The 5,000-nt window shown below is 41.3% G+C and overlaps 5 non-coding genes across 5 annotated transcripts in view; all 5 read left to right on the forward strand.

Annotated features, from left to right (window-relative positions):
* The first annotated feature begins 582 nt into the window (after positions 1 to 582).
* Positions 583 to 664, forward strand: trnas-uga (transfer RNA serine (anticodon UGA)). The gene has a single exon. It is a non-coding gene; the product is annotated as a tRNA-Ser (tRNA).
* A 1,017-nt stretch (positions 665 to 1,681) lies between these two features.
* Positions 1,682 to 1,763, forward strand: trnas-uga (transfer RNA serine (anticodon UGA)). The gene has a single exon. It is a non-coding gene; the product is annotated as a tRNA-Ser (tRNA).
* A 1,017-nt stretch (positions 1,764 to 2,780) lies between these two features.
* trnas-uga (transfer RNA serine (anticodon UGA)) lies at positions 2,781 to 2,862 on the forward strand. The gene has a single exon. It is a non-coding gene; the product is annotated as a tRNA-Ser (tRNA).
* A 1,017-nt stretch (positions 2,863 to 3,879) lies between these two features.
* trnas-uga (transfer RNA serine (anticodon UGA)) lies at positions 3,880 to 3,961 on the forward strand. The gene has a single exon. It is a non-coding gene; the product is annotated as a tRNA-Ser (tRNA).
* Positions 3,962 to 4,978: 1,017 nt separating this feature from the next.
* The window catches only part of trnas-uga (transfer RNA serine (anticodon UGA)), an 82-nt gene continuing 60 nt past the window's right edge, over positions 4,979 to 5,000 (forward strand). Inside the window, exon 1 of the tRNA in view lies at positions 4,979 to 5,000. This exon is cut by the window's right edge and continues 60 nt beyond it. This is a non-coding gene — a tRNA (tRNA-Ser).

The following is a 5,000-nucleotide window of genomic DNA, read 5'->3' on the forward strand; positions in this document are numbered from 1 at the left end:
TGCGATGGCCAAGTGGTTTCAGCATTGGAATTGAAATCCAATTTGTTCTCCCTGTACAGTTTTCATATCATATCTTCTGGGCCCGAGAAGCAGGCAGTTTAATTTGGGCATGCATTTCATCCAAAATTCCTAATGCTGCCCCCTACCCTAGAGAAGTTAAATTGTCCTTACTTTATGGGCTCGTCCAACGATTGAAGTGCTCAGAAAATAGCATATTTTACTTTACTTGAAAAATATTTCAATTAGGCAGTTGAATTTGGATACTTTTGTCCTTGTGTGATCCACCTCAGAAAACTTTGATTGCCGAGTGGTTAAAGCGTTGGACTCGAAATTCAATGGGATCTCCCAGCGCACGTTTGAACCCTGCACACAGCGCTTTGACGATCCAGTCTTTATTTGTAACATGTCATTGGGGACTTGATATGGATAATGTCCTTAAACCGTGGACTTGTCCTTTGATTCAAGTGCTCAGAATATATCTTCCATTACAAACATTTCAAGTAGGCTAATCTGGTCATTTTAGAGGTAAAATGGTCAGAATGAGATAGCGGACTGGGTAAGGCTTCGTAGCTAACAGAAGTAGCTGCGATGGCCGAGTGGTTAAGGCGTTGGACTTGAAATCCAATGGGGTCTCCCTGCGCAGGTTCGAACCCTGCTCACAGCGCTATGGCATACCTGTCTTTATTTTTAACATATACTTAGTGACTTGATATGGATAATGTCCTTAATACATGGAATTGTCCTTTTTAAAATCTTATTCTCAGTGAATAACTTGTACTTGTACTCACTTGTACTTTCTCTGCACATAGTTTTTTGACTAGCACATTAAACTTCCAAACTTCACAGCTATTTAAAGGACCGAGGTTACTTGGCGCAACAAGATCAATATGTCGTGCCATCAAGTTGAACATTTTACACCAATGATGTCTGTTTCCAAATCCCAATCCCTTTACTTGCATTCCAACAGCATTCAATGGCCGAGTTCTTTCGACGTTGGACCTGAATTTCAATGGGGTCTCCCCACCCATGTTCTTACCTTGCTCGAAGCGTATAGCTCACTTCTGCTTTCTCCTTATCACTTTCCTTAGATTCCTACTGCTGCGATGGCCAAGTGGTTTCAGCATTGGAATTGAAATCCAATTTGTTCTCCCTGTACAGTTTTCATATCATATCTTCTGGGCCCGAGAAGCAGGCAGTTTAATTTGGGCATGCATTTCATCCAAAATTCCTAATGCTGCCCCCTACCATAGAGAAGTTAAATTGTCCTTACTTTATGGGCTCGTCCAACGATTGAAGTGCTCAGAAAATAGCATATTTTACTTTGCTTGAAAAATATTTCAATTAGGCAGTTGAATTTGGATACTTTTGTCCTTGTGTGATCCACCTCAGAAAACTTTGATTGCCGAGTGGTTAAAGCGTTGGACTCGAAATTCAATGGGATCTCCCAGCGCACGTTTGAACCCTGCACACAGCGCTTTGACGATCCAGTCTTTATTTGTAACATGTCATTGGGGACTTGATATGGATAATGTCCTTAAACCGTGGACTTGTCCTTTGATTCAAGTGCTCAGAATATATCTTCCATTACAAACTTTTCAAGTAGGCTATTCTGGTCATTTTAGAGGTAAAATGGTCAGAATGAGATAGCGGACTGGGTAAGGCTTCGTAGCTAACAGAAGTAGCTGCGATGGCCGAGTGGTTAAGGCGTTGGACTTGAAATCCAATGGGGTCTCCCCGCGCAGGTTCGAATCCTGCTCACAGCGCTATGGCATACCTGTCTTTATTTTTAACATATACTTAGTGACTTGATATGGATAATGTCCTTAATACATGGAATTGTCCTTTTTAAAATCTTATTCTCAGTGAATAACTTGTACTTGTACTCACTTGTACTTTCTCTGCACATAGTTTTTTGACTAGCACATTAAACTTCCAAACTTCACAGCTATTTAAAGGACCGAGGTTACTTGGCGCAACAAGATCAATATGTCGTGCCATCAAGTTGAACATTTTACACCAATGATGTCTGTTTCCAAATCCCAATCCCTTTACTTGCATTCCAACAGCATTCAATGGCCGAGTTCTTTCGACGTTGGACCTGAATTTCAATGGGGTCTCCCGACCCATGTTCTTACCTTGCTCGAAGCGTATAGCTCACTTCTGCTTTCTCCTCATCACTTTCCTTAGATTCCTACTGCTGCGATGGCCAAGTGGTTTCAGCATTGGAATTGAAATCCAATTTGTTCTCCCTGTACAGTTTTCATATCATATCTTCTGGGCCCGAGAAGCAGGCAGTTTAATTTGGGCATGCATTTCATCCAAAATTCCTAATGCTGCCCCCTACCCTAGAGAAGTTAAATTGTCCTTACTTTATGGGCTCGTCCAACGATTGAAGTGCTCAGAAAATAGCATATTTTACTTTGCTTGAAAAATATTTCAATTAGGCAGTTGAATTTGGATACTTTTGTCCTTGTGTGATCCACCTCAGAAAACTTTGATTGCCGAGTGGTTAAAGCGTTGGACTCGAAATTCAATGGGATCTCCCAGCGCACGTTTGAACCCTGCACACAGCGCTTTGACGATCCAGTCTTTATTTGTAACATGTCATTGGGGACTTGATATGGATAATGTCCTTAAACCGTGGACTTGTCCTTTGATTCAAGTGCTCAGAATATATCTTCCATTACAAACATTTCAAGTAGGCTAATCTGGTCATTTTAGAGGTAAAATGGTCAGAATGAGATAGCGGACTGGGTAAGGTTTCGTAGCTAACAGAAGTAGCTGCGATGGCCGAGTGGTTAAGGCGTTGGACTTGAAATCCAATGGGGTCTCCCCGCGCAGGTTCGAACCCTGCTCACAGCACTATGGCAAACCTGTCTTTATTTTTAACATATACTTAGTGACTTGATATGGATAATGTCCTTAATACATGGAATTGTCCTTTTTAAAATCTTATTCTCAGTGAATAACTTGTACTTGTACTCACTTGTACTTTCTCTGCACATAGTTTTTTGACTAGCACATTAAACTTCCAAACTTCACAGCTATTTAAAGGACCGAGGTTACTTGGCGCAACAAGATCAATATGTCGTGCCATCAAGTTGACCATTTTACACCAATGATGTCTGTTTCCAAATCCCAATCCCTTTACTTGCATTCCAACAGCATTCAATGGCCGAGTTCTTTCGACGTTGGACCTGAATTTCAATGGGGTCTCCCCACCCATGTTCTTACCTTGCTCGAAGCGTATAGCTCACTTTTGCTTTCTCCTCATCACTTTCCTTAGATTCCTACTGCTGCGATGGCCAAGTGGTTTCAGCATTGGAATTGAAATCCAATTTGTTCTCCCTGTACAGTTTTCATATCATATCTTCTGGGCCCGAGAAGCAGGCAGTTTAATTTGGGCATGCATTTCATCCAAAATTCCTAATGCTGCCCCCTACCCTAGAGAAGTTAAATTGTCCTTACTTTATGGGCTCGTCCAACGATTGAAGTGCTCAGAAAATAGCATATTTTACTTTGCTTGAAAAATATTTCAATTAGGCAGTTGAATTTGGATACTTTTGTCCTTGTGTGATCCACCTCAGAAAACTTTGATTGCCGAGTGGTTAAAGCATTGGACTCGAAATTCAATGGGATCTCCCAGCGCACGTTTGAACCCTGCACACAGCGCTTTGACGATCCAGTCTTTATTTGTAACATGTCATTGGGGACTTGATATGGATAATGTCCTTAAACCGTGGACTTGTCCTTTGATTCAAGTGCTCAGAATATATCATCCATTACAAACATTTCAAGTAGGCTAATCTGGTCATTTTAGAGGTAAAATGGTCAGAATGAGATAGCGGACTGGGTAAGGCTTCGTAGCTAACAGAAGTAGCTGCGATGGCCGAGTGGTTAAGGCGTTGGACTTGAAATCCAATGTGGTCTCCACGCGCAGGTTCGAACCTTGCTCACAGCACTATGGCAAACCTGTCTTTATTTTTAACATATACTTAGTGACTTGATATGGATAATGTCCTTAATACATGGAATTGTCCTTTTTAAAATCTTATTCTCAGTGAATAACTTGTACTTGTACTCACTTGTACTTTCTCTGCACATAGTTTTTTGACTAGCACATTAAACTTCCAAACTTCACAGCTATTTAAAGGACCGAGGTTACTTGGCGCAACAAGATCAATATGTCGTGCCATCAAGTTGACCATTTTACACCAATGATGTCTGTTTCCAAATCCCAATCCCTTTACTTGCATTCCAACAGCATTCAATGGCCGAGTTCTTTCGACGTTGGACCTGAATTTCAATGGGGTCTCCCCACCCATGTTCTTACCTTGCTCGAAGCGTATAGCTCACTTTTGCTTTCTCCTCATCACTTTCCTTAGATTCCTACTGCTGCGATGGCCAAGTGGTTTCAGCATTGGAATTGAAATCCAATTTGTTCTCCCTGTACAGTTTTCATATCATATCTTCTGGGCCCGAGAAGCAGGCAGTTTAATTTGGGCATGCATTTCATCCAAAATTCCTAATGCTGCCCCCTACCCTAGAGAAGTTAAATTGTCCTTACTTTATGGGCTCGTCCAACGATTGAAGTGCTCAGAAAATAGCATATTTTACTTTGCTTGAAAAATATTTCAATTAGGCAGTTGAATTTGGATACTTTTGTCCTTGTGTGATCCACCTCAGAAAACTTTGATTGCCGAGTGGTTAAAGCGTTGGACTCGAAATTCAATGGGATCTCCCAGCGCACGTTTGAACCCTGCACACAGCGCTTTGACGATCCAGTCTTTATTTGTAACATGTCATTGGGGACTTGATATGGATAATGTCCTTAAACCGTGGACTTGTCCTTTGATTCAAGTGCTCAGAATATATCTTCCATTACAAACATTTCAAGTAGGCTAATCTGGTCATTTTAGAGGTAAAATGGTCAGAATGAGATAGCGGACTGGGTAAGGTTTCGTAGCTAACAGAAGTAGCTGCGATGGCCGAGTGGTTAA

This window comes from Salvelinus fontinalis, chromosome 26 (genome assembly GCF_029448725.1).
Source record: "Salvelinus fontinalis isolate EN_2023a chromosome 26, ASM2944872v1, whole genome shotgun sequence".
NCBI lineage: Eukaryota > Metazoa > Chordata > Actinopteri > Salmoniformes > Salmonidae > Salvelinus > Salvelinus fontinalis.